General features: G+C 43.9%; 1 long non-coding RNA gene across 2 annotated transcripts; it reads left to right on the forward strand.

The window, feature by feature from the left end:
- Positions 1-1,794: 1,794 nt before the first annotated feature.
- On the forward strand, positions 1,795-27,285 carry LOC123616295 (uncharacterized). 2 transcript variants are annotated; one of them, XR_012499816.1, is made up of 3 exons: positions 1,896-2,426; positions 5,369-7,282; positions 14,459-27,285. It is a non-coding gene; the product is annotated as an uncharacterized LOC123616295 (long non-coding RNA). The 2 variants fall into 2 exon arrangements; XR_006724281.2 differs by lacking the exon at positions 14,459-27,285 and having other exon boundaries at positions 1,795-2,426; positions 5,369-9,117.
- The last annotated feature ends 405 nt before the right edge of the window (positions 27,286-27,690 follow it).

The following is a 27,690-nucleotide window of genomic DNA, read 5'->3' on the forward strand; positions in this document are numbered from 1 at the left end:
TCCTGGATGCAGCCATGCCTGAAGTCTTTCTTCTCCTGGGCTTTTTAGTTACATGAGAGCATACTTTTTTCTTTTTTTCTTAAGTCATGTCAGTTCGAGGTGGGTTTCTATCCCTTGTATCCATAAATAACGACTAAAACAATGTTTGAAGTACTTGAGAATTTCTGACATTGGCTTACTGCTAGGCTACATTCCCTGTGCAAACTCATTCCTCCCTCCACGCCTTTGCTCCAAACTTGCCTCCCTCCTCAAGGGCCCTTCTCCTTCACTATCCAAATCCTTCCTGTCTTTTAGGCCTGGCTCAAGAGTCTCCTTTTCCAGAAGCCTTCTGATCACACCCATTACAACCTCTCCCCCTCGGCCCTCCCCTTGTTGCCAGACACTGGCTCAGGCACAGTCGTCGGCTCCTCCCTCCTCCATCTCCTTTCAGCTTCTTGCACCTCCTGGGGCCCCCTTGCGGCCCCTCCCGCCTGCTTCATCCCCAGGTCCCAGCAGAGGACCGCTCTCCTCCTGCAAGACTGAGGTCAACTTTTCAGCTCTGCTTCCTCCTGGTGGTAAGGATCAGAATTGCACCTTGAACTTGCAGTCCTTGAAGTCAGCCTCCTAGGCAGGCAAAAGGCCGCCACTCAGGGCGTCTTAAATTTTTATTTGCCAAATCTGGCAACCCTAACACCCTTTAGCCTCAATCCCCCACTCCAGGATCCTCTTCAGAGAAGCTCATATTTTTCAGACAGGCCTTTGGAGTTACATAGGCTGAGCCCCTGATGCTGACAGGAGACCTCTAAGTGGGAGGCACTTCTCCCAGCCCTCCACAGCCATGAGGGAAGGACTCATTTCTCAAAAGAGGCCCAAATCTTGGTTTTAGATGAAACTTGCCGATTTCTACAGATTGGCAACCAATGCAAAGTCCATATATCATTATGCGGGTCAAACAACGAGTGGGGGCCAGATTTGTCAGGAAAACAACAGCCCGGTTTTGAGCTCTGGAGCTAACTCTCCCATTTTATAGACAAAGGGACTGAGGCCCAGAGAGAGGAATGGTGCGACTCAGTCACAAGGCTGGTAGGTGTCACCTTGGGGCTGAACACTGGTCTCTGGGATCTCGGCTGAGTGCCCGGTCAGCAGAATCTCCCGTCAGGACAAGCCTGATTGTGCAGACAAGGCCCATGTCAAGTCAGAGAGACTGATGCCGCCATCGAGGGTTGGAAGAGCGTGAGACACGTGGAACCCTCGGTGCTGCTGGAAGAGTGAAAACGCAAAGTGGGGGTGGGGGTGGGTAGAGCTCAGTGGTGGAGCTCATGCTTAGCACGCATGAGGTCCTGGGCTCAATCTCCAGAACCTCCGTCAAAAAATAAATAAGTAAAAATAAATAAATAAACCTAATTACCTCCTCCCCCAAACCCCCCCCCCCAAAGTCCAGCCTCTTTTCTTTACCATTTTGTAACCTAGCAGGACCCTTCCAGGAACAGACATCCCCCCACACACTCCCCCACCATATTCTCCACCTGCCTCTTGTCTGTGGAAAAACTTTGGTCTCCTAGACTTCTCCGAATTCCAAATAGTACATTTAATCAGAGACGTGAGAAAATGCAGAAAGAAAGGAAAACATTCAAGCAAGACAAAATAATAATAGTTTAGCCATTAAACAAAGGCAAGGACTCGTTCCTCCTCCAGGGCTGTTGCTAATATTCTGAGCCATATCCTTTAAGCTGTTTTGCAGAGCCTGAAACCCCCACCAGGTGGAACAAGTTAACTGGGTGCCGCCCACAAGCACATGGACCCCGACCCGTTGGAACTAGGAGGTTGATGGTGTTCACTCCCGGTAACCTCACCACCAACCAATCAGAAGAACGTCCACGCGCTGATCACACACCCACAGCCCCCCGCCCTCCCTTTTCCCTGAAAGCTTTCAGGAAGTTCAGGTCTTTTAAGCACTAGCCGCCTGGACTCCTTGCTGGGCGCCGGCAGTAAACGCTGCACTTTCCCTCAGCACAGTCTGGCGTCAGTGGATAGGGGTTACTGTGTGCGGGCGAGTGGACCCAAGTTTGGTTTGGTAACAGTTTGACTGAAAGATAAGCCTGCACCAGGCATTCTGCTCCAGGTAGACGCCCCTGGACACGAGGACTCCTGGCCACCAGAGGCTTGGACAGCAAGGTTAGTAATTGCCAAAAAGACTCTTCATAATTGCTGAAAGCTGGAAACAGCCCACTGTCCATTGGCAGGTGGACCAATAAATAAATTGGGACCACTCTGGACAATGTCCTTCCATCCAAGAAGAGGCGCAAACTGCCAATTCCTGCAACAGCTGAATCTCAGAACCATTAAACTGAGCAAAGGGGCCAGACATAAAGCGCTACCTACTGTGTGACCCCATTTGTGTGAAGTTCCAGGAGCAGCCTAATTTACAGCGATTGCTGGATCATACAGTAAGTCTATTTTTAGTTTTTTGAGGAATCTCCATACTGTTTTCCATAACGGCTGCACCAAACTGCGTTCCCACCAGCAGTGTGGGAGGGTTCCCTTCTCTCCACAGCCTCTATTTATTGTTTGTGGACTGTTGAATGATGATCCTTCTGACTGGTGTGAGGTGATCCCTCATTGTAGTTTTGATTTGCATTTCTCTGATAATTAGTGATATTGAGCATTTTTTCATGTGCCTGTTGGCCATTTGTATGTCTTCATTGGAGAATTGCTTGTTTAGGTCTTCGGCCCATTTTTGGATTGGGTTGTTTGTTTTTTTCTTATTAAGTTGTATGAGCTGTTTATATAGTCTGGAAATTAAGCCCTTGTGTGTCTCATCTTTTGCAAATATTTTCTCCCATTCTGTATGTTGTCTTTTTGTTTTGCTTATAGTTTCCTTTGTTGTGCAAAAGCTTCTAAGTTTAATTATGTCCCATTTGTTTATTTTGTGTCCTTGTTTTCTAACCTTACCCAGATGCATAAGGTTCCTTCCCAACAGGACAATATCACAAAATATTCGAATGCCAGACCTTTACATCCTAGGAATGTGATAAGGATAGGAATTACTGTTGACTGAATACATAGCTAGGAAGAACAAGTGAAAAATAAAAAGATTCAGAACAAGAATAAAAGACTAGAATTTTTTAAAGTTGCTCAATGTGCCTCAGATTTTCATAAGATCCTCTGTACACACATTTATTTGCTACTGAAAAGTGAATAGCACATCAAAAATTTTATTAGAATTCAAAGTTTTGAAAACAGAGGCACTAGTTAATACACCCTTCCTGAATTATGCTCTAGTCAAACCACCAAATGTTTTCTTTACATTCCTTCCACACAAAATAATTTGCTTCAAATTCTTGGTGTTGGGTTTCCTCTTATTGATGGCAGGCTCCTAAAACAGGCAATACTCCATATCCATTGTGCTTCTTTGGATCAAATCAAGAAGTGGAACTAAAGTGTATTGAAGTCATTCAAATGCAAACTACGTAGATTCTTTATGTTACCGGTATCAAGGTAGAAAAGAGATACAGGAAAAAAGACATCATAGGAGGGGAGGGTATAGCTCAGTGGTGGAGCACGTGCTTAGCATGCACAAGGTCCTCGGTTCCATCCCCAGCACCTCTACTAAAATTAATAAATTAACTAAAACCTAATTACTTCTCCCCATAAAAAATGACTTATAAAAAATTTGGGGGAGGGTATAGCTCAATGGTAGAGTGAGTGCCTAGCATGCGTGAGGTCCTGGGTTCAATCCCCAGCACCTCTGTTTAAATAAATAAATTAATTAAAACCTAATTACCCCTCCCCATAAAAAATGATTTATAAAAAATTGGGGATGGTGTAGCTTAATGGTAGAGTGAGTGCCTAGCATGCATGAGGTCCTGGGTTCAATCCCCAGCACCTCTGTTTAAATAAATAAACATAATTACCTTCCTGTCCAAAAAAAAAAAAAAAAAAAAAACCCAAACGAACAAAAAGACATCACAGAACTTATAGGTTATCAAAATATTAGTATAGAGTCTGTCCTAGCATAGTGTAGCCTTCCCTAGCTGCTGCAGAGTGATCCTAAAATTACCAGCAAGAAAAAATGAGTGCATGAATGAGGTTTTTGGCTGAATCAACCCCATGTCATAATTATTCTCCATGCTAGAATTCTCAGAAAGATGTCTATGATACAGGCACTAATGACAGCTGCAACTAAATCTCCTGATTGTCGGGAAAAAAGAATGAAATGAATTACTTGGGTTTATAATTAAAATTATGAAATGGATTAATTTTACCCTAAAGAGATAGAACAATCCTCAAATCTAATGTTGGTTATTTGAATAGCCTTTGGGATACAGAACACTAAACAAACAAACAAACAAACAAAAAACAGGTCAAACCTGAAAACTTTTTTGAGGGGAAAGAAGGCAGGATTGAGATGTATAGGTGCCAAAGAATGCCAAATTGTGGGTCACTTTGTAATGGTCACAGCAGCTGATAGTTCATAAAAATACGTTCCTCTGAATGTTAAATGTGGCTCATTCCGCTATGGGACATTCTGTGCCCAGGTATTTGCTCTCTCACTGCACAGTATTCCCATGTGAAAAAGTACAAACACAATAGTAAGAGCGAGCCCTAACGTAAACTACAGACTTTAGGTGGTGATGGGCTGATGTAAGGGCATCGAGTGTAACCGTGTACCACTGGGCGGGGGTAGTTGCTAGTGGAGGAGGTTGTGAATGTGTGGGGTCGGGGTATGTGGGAACTCTCTGTACTTTCTGCTCAGTTTTGCTGTGAACCTAAAACTTAAAAAAAAAAAAACTTTTATTTTGTAGGGTGGGGGAGTCATCAGGTTTATTTATTTATTTTTAATTGAAGTACAGTCAGTTATGATGTGTCAATCCCTGGTGTGCAGCGCAATGGGACAGTCATGCATACACACACATATATTCGTTTTTCAATGGAGGTACTGGGACTGAACTCAGGACCTTGTGCATTACTAAGCACTCAGCTATATCTTCCCCTTGACTATTTTCTTTTAAATTACAAACATGAACTGATTTCTCCAGAGTTCGTGGAGATTCAGGAAGTCCAAGCCAATTCCCCTTTCCTCCTCTCCAAAAAACCCAACCGGATACCCACCTATGTAACAAAATTTCTGTTTGCGTCAGCTTCCTTCTGCCTTCTGAAGCAGAGGATGCTGGTTGAGGTGGCCCTATCTGAGGATTTGTGTCACCCTTTCCACCCTCTCAGTGACCTTGCTCCACCCCTCCTCCTGTGTCTCCACCAAACCCTCGAAAGTTCTTTTCTCTGTCCTGTCCACCCTGCTGGGGTGGACATTCTGGTAGAAGAGAAGGGAATTTGGCACTAGGGTTGAGAGTCAAGTTACTAAGGTTCTTTATTAATACTTCTGACTTAGGTCGTGAGACAGCTGAATCTTCCTGGGAATTGTCTTCACTGGGCATCTGAGAAGATCCCAGGGTCCAGGTTGAGTTAAGCTTCTGTGATGAGCCCTCTGGAAATTCAGCCACAGCTTGAAGCTCCTCTTAGATCTTTGGATTCTGCAGAAAGTGATGCTCAAGACTCTCAAATTGCTACAAACTAGCCTGGAAAGAACTGTAGAGTCCAGAAAGAGTGAAAAAAAAATCCAAACTTCAACCAACTGTGGTGAGAGAAAGAACTAACCTCTATATTTAATTTTTTGAGGAACTGCCAGACTGTCTTCCGCAGTGGCTGCACCAATTTACATTCTCACCAGCAGTCTGCGAGGGTTCCAATTTCTCCACATCCTCGCCAGCACTTGTGTTTTTGCTTTTTATAACAGCCTTCCTAGAGGGTGTGAAGTGGAGTCTCGTTGTGGTTTTGATTTGCATGTCCCTAACGACTTACAACTTCCTAAAAGATGTTGAGCATCTTTTTACGTGCTTGTTGGCCATTTGTGTATCTTCTTCGGAGAAACATCGATAGAGGAGTCGTTTCCAGTAGAGAGAGGATGTCAGCTCAGACTAGAGTAAGAGCAGGAAGGTAATGTGAAGTGGCAGTTTCTAGTATTTTTCAAAGATGGAACGGATAGGGACTGCTGATGGACTAGAGTGAACATGGGAGAAAAGGAGGTGTTCAGGTGTTCTCCAGGGTCCTGCAGGGTTTGGCCTGAGCAATTAGTGGGCTGGGGAAGGCTTTGAGGAAGCCGACTTGAAGGGAGGGAGAGAAGTTTTGTTGGAGTCTCAGATCCCTGGAACTTGAGAATTGAAGTCTTCAGAGGAATTTATTGCTTCAAGAAAGTGGGCAGACAGAGAAGAAGAGAGGGCTCCTATCTTTCCCCACCAAGGTGCTTGTCAGAATCCTCCATGATCATTGTTTCACTTTATCAATTTCTTACCAGCTTGGGTCCTCTCCAATTTCATTCCTGGTTTGAGAGGTGGGACTGTTCCGAGACTGAAGATCCATCTGTAGCCAGTAGGTGGCACTCTGGTGCCAGAAAGAGCCAGAATCCCGCTGGCTGAGCAGGACCAAGAACCGAAGTTTTCAAATCACTGAAATGTGTGAAAGTGCAGTTCTAGAATCTTAGCATCAGCCAATTCAAAAACTCAAGACAGGAATGCCACACTGAGCTCTGTGAAGGGGAGGTTCCAGTGAGAAACCGGTTTTAAGAGGTGTTTACCTCCGTGGCATATGCATGAGTGAATGCCTCGCCAGTCAGTGACTGTATTCGTTGCGCACCTACTATGTGCTACGAGCTGTGTTAAATGCGGTGGATTCAGCCTTGACCAGGACAGACTTAGTACCTGCCTCGAAGAGTTTGGAGGCGGCAGCATCAACATCAACAAAGAAATAAAAGACGAAGACCGTTATAGATTGTTATCAAGGACATAAACGGGATGATGTGATGAAGAAAATGGAAGGAGAGGGAAGGAGGTGAGGGGGCGAAGTTTGAGGGGCGATCTGAGGACAAGTACAGGGCTGCCCCCCTCCAGACGGACCCCAGCAACCCTGACCAGATGTGTAAGCAGGACTGAAGGGGCTCTCGGAGACCACAGTCACACAGCTGACCACTCCCAGGATGGCCTGGTGAAGCCAGGTCTGTCTCAGCCTGAATGGGGTTTCCTAATGGCTGCTGGGAAGATCGGATGAGGTAATAAGTGCAAAGTCCTCAGCACAGTGTCGGCCTCCAAAACGTGGAGCTACCCTGTTATTCCTCAAATAGAAGCAGGGTTTTAAAAGCAACCTCCAGAACACACCTGCCCTTCCTGCCTCAAAGCCTTTGCAAAAGTTTAACAGTGCCAATAAGACAGGCTTAACTTCCACGACTCAGATGGCAAACCTGGAGGCCAAGGTGAGCCGTCAACCCCAGGCTTCTTTGACTCTGGTGGAGAGCTGAGGCCACAGCCAGACCTGTGCCCGGGAGCCCTGCCTGCCCACTGGAGAGTGACTCACAAGGGAGCAGGAGGCCAGGGGCCCTTAGGGCCCCGCATGGGTGCTGCACTGGGCAGGTGAACTTCTGCTGGGTGTGACCTGACTCCCTGCCTGGGGACACCTGCCCCGCACATCGCAGGGGAGAAACGGGGCTTTATCTCCAAGCTCTGGTGGATCAGTCACTTGCCTTTCCAGACCTGCAGATACCCTCTGCACGTACACTCATCTCGCACACACGCTCATACGTATGCACACTTGTTCCGCCAAACGTTCACACCCCAGACAATTCACCCGCTAACTCATGTGCTCACACGCACATACTTACCTGTGTGCTCGTATCTTACACACTCAAACATTCATACCCATGTATCCATTCACTCACCGTATATTTACACACTCTCAAACACACACTGACACTTATACTTACACACTCACACATCTAAATACACGCTCAATAATACACACACACACTTATACACTCGAACATACTTAGATCTATATACACTTAAGCATTTACACACATTTCCCCTCACATATACTCACACTCATTCACACACAGAGATTTACACACACAAACTCAAACATTACATACTCACATACACTCACACATTCACATAGCCACACACACACACATATTCATGCTCATACACCCAGACATTTACAAGGTCCCATATTCACTCATAAATCAGGGAGATGTGCCCAATTGTCTGACCAACCAGTAGCATCCAAAAGACATCTCCCCTGTGGTCCTTTCTGTGCCTCCTGCCTCAAGGGGTTAGTGCACTGATCAAATGATGAGAAACTGCCTGAGAACAGGTCCTGGGCTCTGCCAGGCTCTGTACCCACTGCATCTCTCCTGGACAGTGTTCCCTGCAGGAGCAGCCCCTTCACTGCCCACCTCGAGGGGCCTGAGGAAAGTCCTGGGCTGAGAGGTGAAGGAGCAGGGGCCAGGCCCACCAGGGTGGCCACCATGGCCATGGATCCCAGCCAAGGGCCAGGCATGTGGTCTGAAAGGTGGGAAGAGACAGGAGAGAACATCATAACCAGACTTCGTAGGGAGTCTTGGGACCACACTCCCTGAAATCACTGTGTATACTGCTCCCCTGCAATTCTGTACAGATAGATGAATATTTCAGAGGGCTTATTTTGGGGGCCAGAGACCACAAATCTGATGGCCCACAGACCATCTCAATTTATAAGCTCTTTTGTTTGAGTTGCACATTTAAATTTTTTTAATTTCGAAGTCTTTGTGGGAGGGGAGAGCACTCCTGGAATATGGAGTAAGGTCCTCTGAAAATCCAGTCGTTCAGAAGGGCAATGAGAGTGCTGGCAAAAATAGTCAAAATTTACATTTTCAGTAATCTGGAAATGAATCAAAGGCTTACAACAATCCCAGGAACAGTTATTTTAAGAAAAACTAACTGAATCTCAGTAAGAACAGTGCACTTTGTGGCATTTTAACTTATCCCTTTCTGTTCTCCTCACCCTAGCTCTGCAGTAGCCTTGAAAACTGATGGTTTTACAATCATAGTAGCCATGAAACCCAGCAACCTAGCAGCTTCCGGAGGGGCACGAAGGGCTGGGTGCTCCCTAAAATGCCCTGTCTCCAGAGCATTGTCACTGTTTGACCTGCTGGAAGTTACTTGGAAATCCCCACTCTCAGAGTTTGTCTTTACTTGACCTGACTTAGCCCTGTCAGTGTGAACAGCCCTTTCCCTGGGGGACATTTATTAAAAAAAAAAAAAAAAAAAAAAAGATCAGCAGTAATAATTTAACATCGAAGCTGCCTGAGGCACTGATAACAGATGGGACGAACAATAGGCTGAATGAAAAAAATTAAAAGCTGAGGAATGAGAAATTCATAGCGGACTTTGAAAAGCTCTGGTATATTCTGGGGAGTCTAGAAGGACACGCACATATGCAGGGCTGACCTGAGGTGCCCTCATCCCTCACCTCTGACTGACCTTAAGGCTCTGCTGAAGTGGAAAGCAGAGTTTGTGAGCTGTCTGATGGAACATTAAAAGCGTGTCTCAACACACCCAGAGCCTCCCATTGAAAGCTGGGAGACTTACTGGTTCAAGGCATTTAAAGAAATCTCTGTTCAATCATTAGCTGACCACTAAGCTAACCAAGCAGAGATTTTAGTGGCCATACGTGGCAATGAGTACAGATTTTACAGAGTTTGTTCAGGAAAGTCACTGAACAACCAAAAGTAGCAGCAGCAGCCATGAACAGCAACAACACTGAACCCTGGGGAGGAGGGGAAATCTGATTTCTAGAATTGCCACACATTATTTAAAGTGTAAACATTTTGGCAAAAGTGCAAGACACACAAAGAAACAGAAAAATATGACCCATATACAGGGAAGAAAGAAGCCATTAAAACTGTTTTTGAAGAAGGCAAGACTGTACTTACTAGACAAGACTTTCAATCAGCTCTTTTAAACATGTTCAGAGAACTAAAGGAAACCATGTCAAAAGAAGTGAAGGAAAGTATGAGAATAATGTTTCACCAAAAAGAGAATAGCAATAAAGAGTTAGGAATTATAAAATAAAACAGACAAAAATAACCGAGGAGAGATTCTGAAATTGGAAAGTATAACTGAAATGGAAAATTCACTAGAGGGGTAGGACAGTAGAGTTGAGCTGGTGGAAGAAGGAATCAGTTAATGTGAAGATAGATCAATTCAATTATCTAGTCTGAGGAACAGAAAGGAAAAAAAAATATGAAGAAAAAGCAGCAGAGCCTTAGAGATCACCAAGGACATCAAGGACACCAAAACACATGCACGTAATGGGAGTCCCAGAAGGAGAGGAAAGGAGAGTGAGAAAGGGGAAGAAGGAATACTCAAAGACATATTGTCAGATGACCCAATTTGATGAAAAACAATACTCTATACAACAAAGAAGTTCAATAATCTCACAGAGGTAAACCCAAAGCAGGATAAACTCAAAGAGATCCACAGGTAGACACATCATAATCAAACTGTTGAAAGACAAAGAGAAAGAAAATCTTGAAAGCAGCAAGAGAGAGGAGCAACCCATCACACACGGGGGTCCTCAATAAACTTAACAGATAATTTTTCATCAGAGGACAGAAGGCAATGGGATGATATGTTCATAGTGCTGGAAAAAAGACTGTCAACAGAATTTTATACCTAGCAAAACTATCCTTCAAAAAATGAAGTCCATCAGGCAGATACTTGTATGCCAGTGTTCATTGCAGCATTATTCACAATAACCAAAAGATGGAAACAGCCCAAATGTCCGTCAACAATGAATAAACAAAATGTGATATTCATACAATGGACTATTATTTAGCCACAAAAACGTATGAAGTACTGACACATGCTACCACACAGATGGACCTTGAAATCATTACGTTAAGTGAAATGAGCCAGGTACAAAAGGACCAATATTGTATGATCCCAATTATATCAGGTACTGAGAGTGGTCAAATTCATAGAGAGGAAAGTAGATTAGAGGTTCCTAGGTGCAGGGAGGAGGGGATAATAGAGATGTTATTGCTTGATGCTTACCTGAAGCAGTCCTTCAGGCTGAGATGAAATGACACCAGAGAGTAACTCAAATCCACATGAAGAAATAAAAACCACGAGGAAAGGTCATTGCTTAGGTAAAGATAGAAGATAGCATGCATGTATTTTTTTGTTTGTAGCTCTTTTTTTTCTCTTTTGTCTAATTTAAAAGACAGTTGCATAAAGCAATAATTACAAGAATATGTTGATGGACTTATAATGCATGAAGATATAATTCATATGACCACAGTAGGACAAAGGAAGGGAGGGAACAGAATGAAATAGGAGTCCTGGGCACACAGGTGGGCAATCTCAGCCCATCCCAAAGCTTAATATCTGCCCTGATTCCCTAGTCAATCATCTGACCTTTATTTGTCACCCACTCTGGGTGATCCAGTGGTGGCCATGACAGACCCAGTTGTCCCTGCCTTTGCAGAGTTCCCAGCCCCACAGAAAGAATGAGGAGTGGCTCAGTGTCCACTCACAGGGGAGGGGCTGGACCCTGCTTGTGAATTTTAGAGGAATCTTGCCAGGCTTTGATGTTAGGGAGAGACTTTTAGGTTTCAGGCCATCTTTCACCATTTTCTGTTCCCCCTCTTCAAATTCTTCCTTTATTGTGCAAAGCATCTTCTCTCACCTTCTCTGGTTTTGGCCTGGGAGCTGTGGGTGGGAAAGGTGGAGCAGGTAGGGCAGGGAAGTTGTAAAATGGTGAAATGGGAGCCCAGAGTCCTCAACTTCTACCCTCAAGCCAACCCTCCAGTCCATTCCCTGTCCAGACACACATGGAGCTCTCCCCACCAAAATTCAATGTATAAACCATTATCCATCTCTTTGCACATATCATTGTGTGTGTGTGTAACAGGATGTTAAATTGCAACTTCCCACTCAGTCACCAAATAACATAGATAAGACATTCCAGACCAAGATTCAAATGGTCTTCCCTGCATTGAGGGTCTAATGATCTAGATATATATATATAGAGAGAGGGGGGGGGGGAATTGCTATAAGGAATTGAATCATGTAATCATGAAGGCTAGCATGTCTACAGTCCACAAGCTGGACCAGCAGTCTGGAGACACAGGAGAGCCCATGTTCCACTTCCAGTCTGAAGTCCAAAGGACATCTGCTGGAGAATTCTCTCTTGTTTAGTGGAAGGCTGGGTTTTTGTCTTTCTATTCAGATCTTCAACTGATTGGGTGAGGCCCACCCACATTGTGGAGAGCAATCTGCTTTCCTCAAAGTCCACTGATTTCCATGCTAATCTTATCCAAATGTTAATCTCATCTGGGTGTCTCACAGAAGCACCCAGAATAATGTTTGACCAAATATCTGAGCACCCAGTGGCGCAGCCAAGTTGACACATAAAGTGAACCATCACACCTGGGAATGATCAGAAAAGCTCTCTAAACTGACTACACTTCAATTTAAAAAAAGGATAAGAAACTTACATCTCATATTAGCATATTAAAGATTAACTCAAAGAAAAGAAAAGAAAGAAAAAGAAAAGCTCTAGGAGGGTGCAAATTTTTACTTACGGACAGGGGAGAGCTTCCTCCACTGAGTGCCTTTTAAAGAGATAACAGGAGACAAAATAAACTTTGGGGAAGATACCCCATGGGTAGATTGCTCGGTCGTTACAGCGGCTACATGTGTTTTGTCAGAGAGCCAGAAGGAAGAGCTGTCCTCAACAGGAACCCATTTCCTTGGTGGCACTAGAGTTACCCTTTGGGCACAGACCGCTCTTCCAGCTGGAAAAGCACCTCCCAGGGCCCTTCTGTTCTCTGAGATTTTCCTTTCCTGGAGGAACCAAATGCGAATCGCTGTGTTCTGCCAGAGCAAGGAGGCCGCAACTTTGAAGAGACTGTGGGGTTTTTTCTTGGTTTGCTGCTCTGGCTGGGGCTGGCCTGGGAAGTAAGGATTCCTAGAGTCTGGGAAGAGGACAAGGGATCCTGATGCACGACCTCTCACCGGCAGAGCAGCAAAGGGCCAAGGAGCGAAGCAGCCAGGAGGGGCCCCCGGGCCGGTTCTGCAGGGCAGGAGGGGCCAGTGCAGAGATATCTGCTGCCTGGGTTTCGGCTTTCCTTTCACTCCCTCGGGCTTTCAGCAAGAACTGTGTAAGCGCTCCAGGCTGGACTCGGGTTACTCAGAGGAATCTGGGGAGGAGCAGTGGGGGGAGGTCCTGGAACAACCGGCAGGGCAGCCTGGAGCGGCAGGTCAGAGGCAAGTGGAGAATGGGGTGGACAGGCGACTCACCTGTTAACGGTGACCCCGGGACAACCGGCTCCCACTGCACAGGGGTGACCTCAGAGGTCATGGCGGGCTGGAGGGCGCTTGGGGCTGCTTCAGAGGAGAGGCACCCAGGGTAGCAGCCTGAAGGCACAGGTGGAGGTTACCCGCCTACCTGGGTGTGAGTCCCGACTCTGCGGGTTTATCCTTCTCTGTAACCTCAATTTGCTCATCTGTAAACGTGAGGCTGTGTGAGGATAAACGAGTAGAAAGTGCTGAGGGGAGAGCCTGGAATGTATGTGTTTGTTCAGTAAATGACCGGGGCTGCCTTAGGGGAAGACTGGGCAGTGTGGCCTGGTTACAGGCTGGCCTGGTCCCACTGGAGAGCCATCGAAGGCGCTAGGCAAAGTGGGGGTGTAGCCAGGTGTGGGGGGTGTGGCCAGGGGTAGGGGTCCAGGGCAGATGGGAGGAAATTCCCGGTCCCAATGAGGTATTTGCAAGAGTGAGGGGCCCTCCCAAAGCCCCTCAAACCTTTCATGGGTCCTGGCCTTGCTCCTACTGCTGAGAGGAGGGAGGAAAAAAAAAACCACCACCAACAAAGGCTGTTTAGCTTTTTCTCAAAGTCTTTCCTTCCCTTTGGTGGCACTGTCAGGCCAAGCAGAGGTCATTGCATTTTTGTTTTTCTCTAATCTGCTTCCAGCCCAGTGGCAGGCGCACAGAGGCCTAAAAATACTGTGAGCCGCCAGGTTGGATCACATCAGCCTCTGGCCTCCGGGCTCCCGGCCCTCTGCTCAGTGCTCGGGTTGGCAGGTCTGGGGCACCCACTGCCCGCTCTTTGGAGGGACAGAGCCTGAGATCTGGGGCTCGCGGATGCGGGCCCGTTAAGAGGGGCTGAGGCCCAGCCAATGGCCTCAGGATCCAGGGGTGGACAGAGTCCCTGAGGTCATCCTGGGCAGCACCCCCCTTTGTACAGGTGGGAACACTGAGACCCAGAAAAGGGAGGCTTTGTGGTTTTCTGAGCCACACTGCCTGCCCCTCCCTTTTCTTCCCAACTCTATTCAAACTGTTATCTCTCAGAAAAGCTTCTAAGGATCCTGAGGAGAGAGGGCCTGGCGCTGGGAGTTCAAAGTCCTGCTTCCAGTGCCCCAGGAGAGGTGGGCCCTCACTTGTCACTTGCATCTGGGCCTGAGTTCCTTCAGGTGTGGGACTGCGGGCTGAGGCCCCATGGGTTCTCCAGAGATGAGCAAGGCTGGCAGGAAAGCTGGGGTGGGGGTCCCTGGGAACTATCCCCCTTCCCCTAAAACTCCTTTGCTTTCACCAATTTTCTGTTCTAGGAATCATAAGGATTTCTCTGAAAAAGAGTTCTGCTACTAAATAGAGAGGTTTCGAGGCTGTGACGGTTCCCGCTGGCTCCCGCGGTCTGTGATGAGCGTCAGCTGCTGTCATCCTCAAGTTACACTCCGTGACCCGTCCGCCCTCAACTCCCTGCAGCCTCCCCCGCCCATCTCACCCTGGGCCTTTGCACATGTTCCCTGCTCTCCTCCACCTCCTCGCTTGGTCGCCTGGCAACCTCGGCTCATCCTTTAAGCCACAACTCAGGTAACTTCTTCTTCTGCCAGCCTTCCGGATCTGCCCCAGACCTGCTGAAAGGCCTCCTCAGGGCTGCCACGGATTACAAACTATCTCCTTTCACAGTGCTTATAGTACCATTGTAATTGCTTATACACTTGCTTGTCTATCATCAGAGAAGGCCTGAGTTTAAATTCCAGTTCTGCCCCTTCCCAGCTGTGTGGCCCTGAGTGAGTGACCTAACCTGTCTGTGCTTCAGTTTCTACATCTCTAAAATAGTGTCAGTGAACACAAAATGCTTGCTGTGTGCCAGTCCCTGTCATATGTGCTTCATTTATTTATTTAATCCATGCAACATCCCTGAGATTGGTACAAACCCATTTATTTTTATGTTAAACAAATGAGAAAACTGAGGCACAGAGAGGTTAAGTAACTTGCCTAAGGTCACACAGCTTGTAAGTGGCAAGGCCAGTACTGAAACCATGCAGTCCAACCGTGGAGAGATTCTACTGCCTTGCAGAAGATACCTCAGCAGATGCTGTGAGGGTAATATGAGTAAATAAACAAAGTTGCTTGGCGTATAGTAAGTACTCAATAAATGTTCACTGTCTACATTTCCCAGTGTCCCCTTCTCTGTCAGTTTATGCTTAGGGATTTAAACCTGGGGATTTAAAATAGGAAGCAGGCATTTAAAATTTTTAATTTTTATTTATTTATTTTTAAAAATCGGGGAAGGGGAGGTAATTAGGTTTGTTTGTTTATTTAATGGAGGTACTAGGGATTGAACCCAAGTCCTCATGCATGCTAAGCACACACTCTACCACTGAGCTATACCTTCCCCCCAGAACCAGGCATATTTTTAGAGTTTTTTTCGTACCCTGTTCCCGATTTACATGTCAGCACTGGATGGGGCATGAAATAGTGAGGACAATCATAATAGCTAGCACTTATTAAATACTTACTAAATGTCACTCTGCTAATGTATTTTTTAAAATAGATTTGATTTTCTTAAGGCAGTTTTCGGTTCATGGTAAAATTAAGCAGAAGTTACAGAGATCTCTCATATATCCCCTGCCCACCCCCAACTTCCCCACTCAACATCCCCCACCAGATTGGTACATGTTACAATCGATAAGCCTGTATTGACACATCATTGTCACCCAAAGTCCATCGTGCATGTTAGGGTTCACTCTTGGGGTTGTCTGTTCCGATCTTATGCTCATTTTTCAATCAATTGTTCATTTTCTTATTGTTGAATTTTAAGAGTTCTTTGTATATTTTGGATGTCTCTTGCAAATATTTTCTCCCAGTCTGTGGCATGTTTTCTCATTTTATTGATAGTGTCTTTCACAGATCAGAAGTTTTTAACTTTAATAAAGTTCAGCTTATCAATTATTTCTCTCCTGGTGCTATGGTCTGAATGTTTGTGACCCCTCAAAATTTATATGTTGAAATCCTACCCACTAAAGATGACAGTGTTAGGGAGTGGGACCTTTAAGAGGTCCTTAAATCACGAGGGTGGAGCCCTCATGAATGGGGTTAGTGCCCTATGAAAGAGGCTCCAGGAGGATTTCTCAGCCCTTTCCACCTTGTGAGGATAAAAGAAGTCTGGAACCCAGAAGAGGGTTCTCACCTAACCATGCTGAGACCATAACCTTGGACTTCCAGCTTCCAGAACTGTGAGAATAAATTTCTGCTGTTTATAAGCTATCTAGTCTGTGGTGTTTTGTTATAGCAACCTGCATGGACTAAGACATATGGGTCATGCTTTTGTGTTGTATCTAAAAAGCTATCACCGTGGGGGAAGGTATAGCTCAGTGGTAGAGTGTATGCTTAGCATGCATGAAGTCCTGGGTTCAATCTCTAGTACCTCCACTAAAAATAAATAAACCCAATTACTCCCCCCACCAAAAAAAACAAAAAACAAAAAACCCACAAACAAAAAAATGTAATAAGATTAAAAGTTACCACCATACCCAGGGTTGTCTAGATTTTCTCCTATGTTATCTTCTAGGAGTTTTATAATTTTGTGTTTTATACTTAGGTCTAGGATCCATTTTGAGTTCATTTCTGTGAAGGGTGTAAAGCCTGTGTCTGGGTTCATTTTGTTTTTGCAAATGGATGTCTAGTTGTCCCAGAGCCATTTGTTGAAAAGACTGCCTTTCTCCATTGCACTGAATTTGCTCCTTTATCAAGGAAAAGTTTATTATATTTATGTGGGTCTATTTCTGGGCTCTGTATTCTGTTCCACTGCTTCATTTGTCCGTTGTTTCCCCAACACCACACTGTCTTAATCACGTAGCTTTATAGCAAGTCTTGAAATCAGGTAGTGTCAGTTCCCTGACTCTGTTCTTCTCCTTCAATATTGTGTTGACTATTCTTGGTCTTTTGTCACTCCACATAAACTTTAAAATTAATTCATTGACAGTCACAAACTTGCTGGGATTCATAACTTGCTGGGATTTTGACCAGGATGGTGTTGAATCTATCAATCAAGTTAGGCTAATGTATTTTAAAAAATGGATTATCTTTTCAAGTTTAAACCTTACAGTGATCCTCTGGGATAGATGCAATTATAATCCCCATTTTTCAGATGAAGAATCTGAGGTTCAGCTATTCCCCAAGAGTGAGATGAGGGAAAGAGCCTGTGGGATTGGATGTATATGTATTCACAAGTATGCACAGTTGCCCTTTGAATAACACAGGTTTGAATTGTGCTTGTCCACTTATATGCAGATTTTTTTTCAATAGTAAATACTACAGAACTACACAACCTGCAGTTGGTTTAATCTGTGGGTATAAAACCACACATACGGGGGAACCACGGATAAGGAGGGCCAACTATAAAAGTCATGTGCAGATTCTCAACTGCATAGAGGGTTGGTGCCCCTAACTTCCTGCATTGTTGAAGGGTCAACTGAAAAGAGCCTGGAAGCAGTGACATTCCAACAACAATGAGCACACTTAGCACCTAGATCTTGGTTTCTCTATTTCATTGCCCTTAAACACAACCTGGGCTCTTTGGAGAAATGGCTGATTCCAGGGCTGGAGCAGGGAAGACACAGAAGGTAAAAAAGAACTAAAAAGTGTTATGAATATGGCAAAATGATACAGGATTGGATTTAGTAATGATATGTCAGATATGACACCAAAAGCACAGACAACCAAAGAAAAAAACAGATAAATCGGACTTCATCAAAAATAAAAAACTGTTGAGCATCAAAGGACACTGCCAACAGAGTGAAAGGCAACCCACAGAATGGGAGAAAAATTTTGCAAATCGTGCATCAGATAAAGGATTAATATCCAGAATATAGAAAAAACACATACAAGCCAGTTAAAAGAATGAGGAAAGCACTTCAACGGAGATTTAGCCAAAGAAGAAAAGTGGATGACAAATAAGCACAAGAAAAGATGCTTAAAATCATTAGTCATTTAGGAAATGCAGTTTCACATCCATCAAAATGGCTATTATATGAAAAAAGAAAAGAAAGTGATGGCAAGGATGTAGAGAAATTGAAACCCTTGTGCCTTGCAGGTGGAAACATAAAATGTACAGCTGTTGTGGAAAGCAGGATGGCAGTTCCTACAAAATTAAACATAGAATGATCACATGATCTAGCAATTCCACTTCTGAGTATATAGCAGAGGAACTGAAAGCAGGATCTCAGAGATGTCGTACATCCACATCCATAGCAGCATTACTCACAACCGCTGACAGGTGGAAGTAACCTAAATGTCCATTGATGGAAAAGCGGATAAGCAAAATGTATACACACAATTGAATATTATTCAGCCTTGAAAAGGAACTTCTGGCCCATGCTACCGCGTGAATAAAACTTGATGGCATTCTGTTCAGTGAACTAAGCCGGTCAGGAAAGGACAAAGGCTGTAGGATTCCACTTATATGCGGTCCCTAAAGTAATTAAAATCCTAGAGACAGAAAGTTTAATGGTGGTTGCCAGGGGCTGGAGACGGGGTGTGGAATGAGGAGATGGTGTTTAAAGAGGACTAAGTTTCAGTTTAGGAAGATGAAAAATTTTTGGAGATGGATGATGGTAATAGTTGCACAACATTGTGAAATTAGTTATTTCAGTGAACTGTACACTTAAAAATAGTTAAAGCAGGGAGAGTATAGCTCAGTGGAAGACTGTGTGCTAAGCATGTATGAGGTCCTAGATTCAACCCCTGGTACCTCCACTAAAAATAACAAATAAATAAATAAACCTAATTACCCCCCCCAATTAAAAAATAATTAATATGGTAAATTTTATGTTATGTATACTTTATGCCAATTAAAAAATAGACAGTACTAGATCATAATCTGTTGAATAAAATCAGAATCAATGAATCCATATTAACAATAAATAGAAAATAAGTAAGTGGGGGAGATGGGAGGGCTCTCCCTTATGTTACTATGTCAACTGATAAATGTGGAGGAAAAGGTGGAATCGGAAAATGACAGTTTAACAGCAATCATAATTAAGATTGATTTTGCAAATAATGTCAATTTATGCTGAATCCAGGGAGGCAGATTTGGGGAGGAACGTGCTATTTGCATGGCCTTAAAGTGTTTCCCCGCAGCTTGTTGAATGCAAGGGGGAAAACAGGAACTGATCAACGGAGAAAGCAGACACAACGCTGACTGCGCGATCTGCATCAACAGCACCGGTGAGACTTGGCCAGGAATCACGTGCCTCCATACGTGTCGCCCTGAAAAGGCTGCAACACTGTGTAATGTTCTGGTTGGCGGCGCGTTAGCTGATTCGTGAGGAAACATCAGACAAACCCAAACGGGGAGGCTTTCCGTAAAACAGTTGGCCTGTGTTCTTCAGTAACGGCAGTGTCACGGAAGACCAGGAACGGCTGAGGGACCATTCCAGCCCAAAGGGGGCTGCAGAGACCTGACGGCCACGTGTGATTCCTGAACCGGACGGGACTCAGCGCTGGGGAGGGAAAAGCTGCAGGGACTCTGAGACAACTGGTGACTTTGGAATGCGGACTGTTGACTAGGAGATACTGCATCAATGTTAACTTTCTGGAATTTGGTAACTGTACTGTGGTTATGTAAGAGAGAAAAAAAAGTCCGTGTTCCTAGGAAACACTGAACCAAGAAGAGTAAAGGGGAATGATGTATGCAAGGTATTCTCAAGTGGTTTAGGAAAAAAACAAGAGGAAGAATGACTAAATAAATATGCCAGCACGTTGGAAGTTGACCTTGAATCTGGGTTAAGAGTATACAGGAGTTCTTTGACTTATTCTTGCAAATATTTTTGTAATTTTGAAATTGTTTAAAAAAAAAAAAAGAATCGCTCAGGGCACATGGCTGCTAAGGTAGAGCCGAGCTTTAAATCCGGGCGGTTTGGGCATTTCAGGGGACTTGGCCGTCTCTCCAGTCAGTTAGCTCCATCGCTCCCATTTTACAAAGGAGGACACTGAGGCCCGGAGAGGGAAGGGGATTTGCGCTTGGTCACAGCTTGAGCAGGGTGCGGCTGAAGGACCAGCCTCTGGGATCCCAGTGAGTAGAGCTGAGGGTCCTGGCCTGAGAGAGGACTGATGCTTCTTTGGCGCTTCCTCTGACCACCTGCTGAGCTGGCTGGATCTCAAAAGGAGGACCCTGCTGGCCTCATCTCTGGATCCCTGGACTGAGAAACTTATGCGCAAAGTTATGGAGAGTAACCAGACAGGGCCCCGTGGATTAAGTGGCACCCTTCTCTGTTCCACCACTGTCCACCCTGCTCAGCGCCCCTTCTTGGGACCAGTCCTTGGGAACGACACCTTCTTTGGGCCCCTGTTCCCTTCTACTTTCTAACCACCAGGTGGTCTGGTGGGTGTTGCCAGTCAGAATGTCCCACCCTCATGGCCACAGTTGATTTGTCTAGGGATGGGCCCCGGGCTCAAAATGCACCAAGCAGAGCCTTCCTCTGAGATTTTTCTGGACTGGATTCAAGGGAAGCAGGATGTAGGCTTTCTAGTGTCAGGCTACAGCGCATAAGACCAGGGACTGATGGCAGCCATGCTCTATTGTGCGGAGAAAGCAGGCCTGACAGAATCAAGCTGAGAGAAGCAGAGAGGCGAGAGAGTGCGCTGGGATCCAGGTGTCTCTGAGGCCCTGCCATTTCCATGGTTATGTTCTATAAATACACCAGCAGCCTTCCAGTAAATTGCTCTGATTTTGCAGAAGCCCGCTTGCTTTGGATTTCTAGCACCTGAAACCAGAGTAAACCAATACACCTGAGACCTCAGCCACTAGCAATCCCGACCCGGCACACTCTTGGCTCTGCTCGGGTGGGGTGGGGACCGTGGGAGTCGGCACTGCGGCCCTGTCACACCAACAACATCTGATTTGCAAGGAGAGCCCAGGTTCTTACCCTATGGATGGGACCATTTATACTCACGCCCCCACCTTCCCTTTTTGGTCTCCTGGAATGTGGCCTTGTCGGACCCCAGTCAGGCTTAAGGCCAGGTCAGTGAAAGGAATCTGGTTTATTGAGTGTCAACAGAAAGAAACAAGGGGAGAGACTTAAAACTCACCAGAGCTCCCCTCTAAGGCTCTTGGTGGGAGGCAGAGAAGGACTTGGGGGACGTCTTCTATGCCAAGATAAGAGGAGACTGGTCACAATTCCTTACTTCTGCTTAAATGAGGTTAAAACTGCATGGAGCAAAGCACACAGATCTTAAGAATACATTTCTACGTACACACACGTCTGTGTAACCACCACCTGGATCAAGATTCAGAATATTTCCAGCACCCGGGAAGATGGCTGTGCACCCCTTTCAAGTCAACATGTGGGCCTCCCACCCCTCTATCCTGACCTACCTCTGTCATCACAGGTTAGTTTTGCCTGTCCTTGAACTTCACGTAACAGAATCATACAGTACATGGTCTTTGGGGCCTGGCTTCTTCTTCTCCTGTAACAATAGCCAACATTTTGGCAGGTGCCAGGCACTGCTCCAACATATTCATTTACTCCTCACAGTGAACCTATGAGGTGGGTACAAACAAGGGAAGTGGGGCGCAGAGAGATGAGGGAACTCGCCCAAGACACAGGTCTGAAGCGGCAGAGTTGGGCCTGGAAGGCAGGCAACCTTAAGCCATGCTTGGATCTGAGAGGTTGGAGGTCTCATGTGCATTTTAAGGGCTGAAAGGGGCTACCTAGGTGGATCTGGGTCTTTGGAGGGCCAAATGGGCTAACAGAACTCAATGAAGCAAATATGTACTAAAAAGAATAAAGGGTTGTACAACTAGAAGGCAGAGTCATGACTCGTTTAATGTGAATAGGGTCACCATTTGTTTGCTTATTAAGCTAAGAAGCAATTATTGAGCACCTAATCATACATAGAGGGTCAAGGTCAGCGGGATGAGAATGACAGAAAGTTCTTGCACTGTGGAGCTCATGGTTCAGAGAGGAAAGCAGATGTTTAAGGGGGAAGTGACAAGATGATGGGTGGAGAAAGGGGAAGTTCAGGATGATTTGGGTGTATGTTGGGAGAAACTGACCTTGTTTGCTGGGTCAGGGATGGCCTCTCTGAGGAAATGCCATTTCAGCTGAGACCTGAAAGGTCAGCAGAGTTGGAGAGGAAGGGGTACCATGCACAGGGAACAGCAGAAGCAAATGCCCTGAGGTGAGAGAGAGAAACTAACACAATGATTAGAAATGTAAAGTCACTAGCGTATGCCAGTTTTCTGTAGGACAGTCACTTGTCTTGCTTTCATGGAAATAAAATTCCTCATGAGTCTCAATGCTTCCTTGCTCTGATATATCTTGGTCACTGGATGTGACAGTCTCTTTTGGTCGCTCTCGACCATAAGTCGTTTTCACTAAATTTGAATTTTGTGACGCTTTGTTCTTTACTGGTTAGCCATATTAAGCAAAGTTAAACACATCCTGATGCAAGAGTATTGGGAAATGTGGTAAATTACTGCTGCAAAGATATTGCAGTACTTCTGTGGAAGTTATGCTAGACTTTGTCAGACAACCTGAGATGCTCGGTCCCTGCTTTCACTCCCCATCAGTGTCATTGCTGACTTGGATTCACTGCCCATTTCAACTGCACATTTTAGCAGTGGTTGCAGTTCACGTTCACCGTGATTCTTCGGATTACCTATGCCGTCTGGTCCCAGGCTGCCCAAGCTCTGATATGCATGCAGATTGCCCAGGGGCTGTGTTAAAATGAAGACTCAGACTAAGGTGAGCTGCAGGGGGGTTGAGAGCCTGCATTTTTAACAAGCTCCCAGGTGATGCTGATGCCCCTGGTCCAGGGAGCGTATCTGAAGAGGAGGGATCTAGGGTAGAGGACTGAAATGATCATTACGTTCTTTCAGTATTGTAAACGTTTATTTTTAAAGTGACATTACAGTTTCCAATGTAGGATAGGGATATTGATTTTAAAATTTAGTTTTGGGTCCCAGGTGGGTTGAGGGATTTGCAACTAAAATCACCATATCCTAATATTTTTCCACGTTGCAGAAATGGAACCCCATGTCAAGGGGCTTTGCATCTTATTTTAAAGTCAAATATATGTGTGTGTGTATATATATATTTTTATATATATATATATATACTTATATATATATAAGTATATATATTTATATTTATATATTTATTATATATAATATATATTTATATATTATTATAATATATATTTATATATATTATTTACAAATATATATATATTTGTAAACATCGTCATTTAGTTTTTCATTGAAGAATTTCCTAATCACTTTGAGGTTTTTCACAGTATTGTGTATATAAAAAATTTTTTTTGGTATACTGAATTTTCTGTACCATTTTGTTTAAATCCCTCACTTTACTTAAAGCGTCATGCCAAGTTAGCAATAAGCTAATAAATTTAGACATGGATATGTTTAAAAGTAGAACTTTGGCTGGTGTTTCAGAACCTGTGCTCTTTATTAATATCACTTTAAAAAAGATAACTACACAGTATTTGTAACTGAGTTTTTATTGGCATGATAGTATCAACTTGATTTTCCCATCACATATCTAACAGTGGTTTCAAATTTATATTCAGTGTTTTCCAGGACACCCAAATGTTTAACTGAAGCTGAAAAGGAGTTGTATATTTCTTGGAAGATATTTATTAAATTCAATCATGTTAAAAGAGACTTTGACTGCATTGTTCACTATCAAGTTGAAACAATGCTTTAAAAAAAAGAAATAGAATGGGATATAATTTTTTTCAAAGATCTATTGCAATGTCACTTTTCCCACATATATTTGCACCATTGTTTTATTTCTGGCTTTCCAAATTATTTTTGCCAAGTTCAGTGTTTGTAAATACTTTATTACAAATTTTAAATAATCTTTCTCCAGTGTGACAAAAATCCCCTAAAATGTGGACATTTAGAAGTATTTGAGTTTAGAAGTCTATAAACCTAATCATAATTATTATCTGTGCTACATACATTAGGGATTAACTCTAAGATAATGAGTGATATTTAGCATCTCTTAACTTATCCCCAAATATTTTTATAGTACCTAACATTTTAATAAATGAGTTTTGTATTTCATCCCCTAAGCAACATGTAATAGTTTTTTGCTCTTGATATTTGATTTATGCATAAACGTTCTGTCATGATGCTACCAAATTTTGTCAAATAATACTCCAATTTCCACACTCTTAAAATTAATTGACTCAGTGTCTGAATGCTAGATGTTGCCTTATCAAGAGCAGAATCATTTATATAATATTTTCAACAAAGACACACAAGCATTTTTTTCCATTTTATGTAGTCTCTCTTCTGTGGCACTGCTTTTCACTCTGTCCCATGTCTCTGCTGATCTTTTCTGTGTTTTCCCTCCTTTTCTCTCTATGCTTGAATGTGAATACTTTCTGCAGCGTGTCTTTCAATTCACTAATCCTCTGTTTTTCTGTCTCTGATCTGCTATGAATCCCATCAAATGCATTCCTTTTTAACAACAACTTTATTAAGGTATACTACATACACAATAAGAAACTGCACCTATTTAAAGAATATAATTTGATGAGTTTTGACATATGTAAACACCTCTGAAACCACAACCACAATCAAGATTCAGATCATTCTCATCCTCCTCCACAGTTGCTTCCTGCCCCTTCACCTCTCATCTCTCCCTACATCTAGTCCCAGGCAAAAATCAATCTGCTCTCACTATAGACTTGTTTGCATTTTCTGGAATTTTATATGGAATTGTGCGATATGTATTCTTTTGCTTTCAGCTTCGGTGGCTCAGTATAAAGGTTTTGAGATCATTCACGTTGTTGAGCGTATTGGTAGTTCATTCTTTTTAATTGCTGAGTAGTATTCTGTTGTATAGATTTAATGCATTTTGTTCATTCATTTACCTATTGATGGTTATTTGAATTGTTTCCGGTATTTTGATACTGTGAGTAAAGCTGCTATAAATACTCTTTTACAAGTCTTGGTATGGACGTGTGTTTTCATTTCCCTTGGGTAAATACTTTTGTGATAGTATACTTTTTGAGGTGTCAACTTGACAGTAGTCCCCAGTTACTCTACACTGTTCAACACTAATCAAAGGGCTGCAATGAAGGCATTTTTGTAGATGTGATTAGAGTCCACAGTCAGTGGACTTTAAGTGAGGGAGATTATCCTAGATAATCTGGTTGGACCTGGTCCAATCAGTGGAGAGTCCTTAAAAGCAGAGTTGAGGCTCTCCTGAAAAAGAAATTCTGCCTTGAGACAGCAGCTTTAGTCCTTGCCTGAGAGTTCCAGCCTGCCCTTCCTGACAGTCTGCCCAATGGATGTCAAATTTGCTTAACCAGCCCTCCTTCCCACCTCCAATTGCATAAATCAATTTCTTAAAATGAATCTCTTATTATGTATCTCCTACTGGTCTGCTTCTCACTTTGAGCCCTGACTGGAAATGGTTCCAGAGGAACAGACTCTTAAGGATGAGTTTTCTGAATTGGTTCTGGGTTTTCTTGAATTGGTTCTCTAACCTGGGTGGACTTGAAGGCACTAATGACTTTATTTCCAGCGGTAAAGCGGGTGCTGGGTGTCCACGGCATGCCGAGGCATTGGATACTCCTAATCAAATACCTATAGAAGTGAGGTCCTGAGTGATGGCGTATTTGCTACCTTAGAATATTTTAGTCAAACTAAGGAGTATAATGGGATTGGCTGGTTGCTCCTAACTGCATTGAAGAAAGGGAGGAAAGAAAAGGATGAGCTCAGGGGGTTAAATCCTCAGCTCAAGCTATGCATAGATGACCTGAAATCTTCTATATCTGCCTTGACAGAAACCTTTAAGGCCAAGATTCCTGGAAACCAAACCCAGAGCCTCGTCCTGCAGGCGGCTTTTAGAGGTGCTGTTTTCAGTCTTTAGCAGGCATCTCCAGATGAGTTACGGTGCAGCTCCTTAGGATTTTGGAGCAAAGCCCTGCCATCCTCTGTAGATACTACTCTCTTTTTGAGCAACAGCTTTTGGCTTGCTACAGGGCCTTAGTAGAGACCGAACTCTTAACCATGGGCCATCAAGTTACCATGTGACCTGAGCTGCCCATCATGGCCTGGGAGTTGTCTGACCCAAAAAGCTATAAAGTTGTGCATGCACAGCAGTGCTCCATCATCAATGAAGTGCTGTGTATGAGGTTGGGCTTGAACGAGCATACGTAAGGCACGAGTAAGTTGCGTGAGGAAGCGGCCCAAGTGCCCACAACCCCTACTCCTGCTATATTATCCTCTCTCTCAGCCCACACCTATAGTCTCACGGGGGCATTCCCTATGATCCGTTGACCAGGGGAAGAGAAAACTCAGTCTTGGTTTACGAAGGCCCCGCATAATATGCAAACTTGATAAAGATGAACCCCTGCAGCGCTGCAGCCCCTTTCTGGGATATCCTTGAAGAATAACAGCGAAGGAAAAGCCTACCTTTTGGTAAAGCCTTGAGCAGTGCACCTGGCTGTTCGTTTTGCCTGGAAGAAGAAATGGCCAGAAGCTCTGGTAGTCTAGAGGTCTTAGTTCCAAAGGGAAGAATGCTTCCACCAGGAGACACAAAAATGTTTCTGTTGGAAGAAACAGAATTGGAAGTTGAGACACTTCACCTGGTCACTTTGGGCATCTCATGCTTCTCAGTCAACAGGCAAAGAAGGGGTTCCCGCACTGGCTGGGGTGACTGATCCTGACTACCAAGGAGAAAATTTGATTGCTGCTACACAATGGAGATGTATTAATAATAGTTAATTTTTTTATTAAAACATTTTTTATTGAGTTATAGTCATTTTACAATGTTGTGTCAAATTCCAGTGTAGAGCACAATTTTTCAGTTATACATGAACACACATACATTCATCGTCACATTCTCTTTCACTGTGAGCTACCACAAGATCCTGTACATATTTCCCTGTCCTACACAGTACAATCTTGTATTAAGTTATAGGATGTCAAAAGTGGAAAGGGAGTATCACCCAAGGAGTTCGCATCTGCTTTTGGGGAAACTGTCATGTGTTTTGGTTGTGTAAAGGTTGGTTGTATCATGCTAGGTGGAAGTATGACTTTGTTATTATCTTTATTTGGAGCTTAAGAATACTTAAGGAGATGTGCAGGAGGTGGTTTTGCTGGGTCTTCAGTCTTTTTAATTCTAGATATTGTAATGAGGCTGTAGTGGCATCTCATTGTGGTTTTAGTTTGCCAATCCCTGGATAACTAAAGATACTGAGCATCTTTTTATTGCTTATTGGCCATTTTTGTATCTTCTTTGGTGAAATGTTTACTAAAACATTTGCCCATTGTTTTACTCAGTTGTTTGTCTTATTATTCATTTGTGAGTTCTTTATATATTCTGGATTCAAGTCTTTTGTCAGATATATTGTATTGTACCTCCCCTCCACCCCTCTCCATCTAAGGCTTGCCTTTTCATTTTTTTTATGGTGTTTTTCAAAGAATGAAAGTTTTAAATTTTGATTAAGTTCAACTTAAGACTCATTCCTTTCATGGTTCCTACTTTCTGTGGCCTAAGAAATCTTTGCCTGT

Source organism: Camelus bactrianus, chromosome 17 (genome assembly GCF_048773025.1).
Source record: "Camelus bactrianus isolate YW-2024 breed Bactrian camel chromosome 17, ASM4877302v1, whole genome shotgun sequence".
NCBI lineage: Eukaryota > Metazoa > Chordata > Mammalia > Artiodactyla > Camelidae > Camelus > Camelus bactrianus.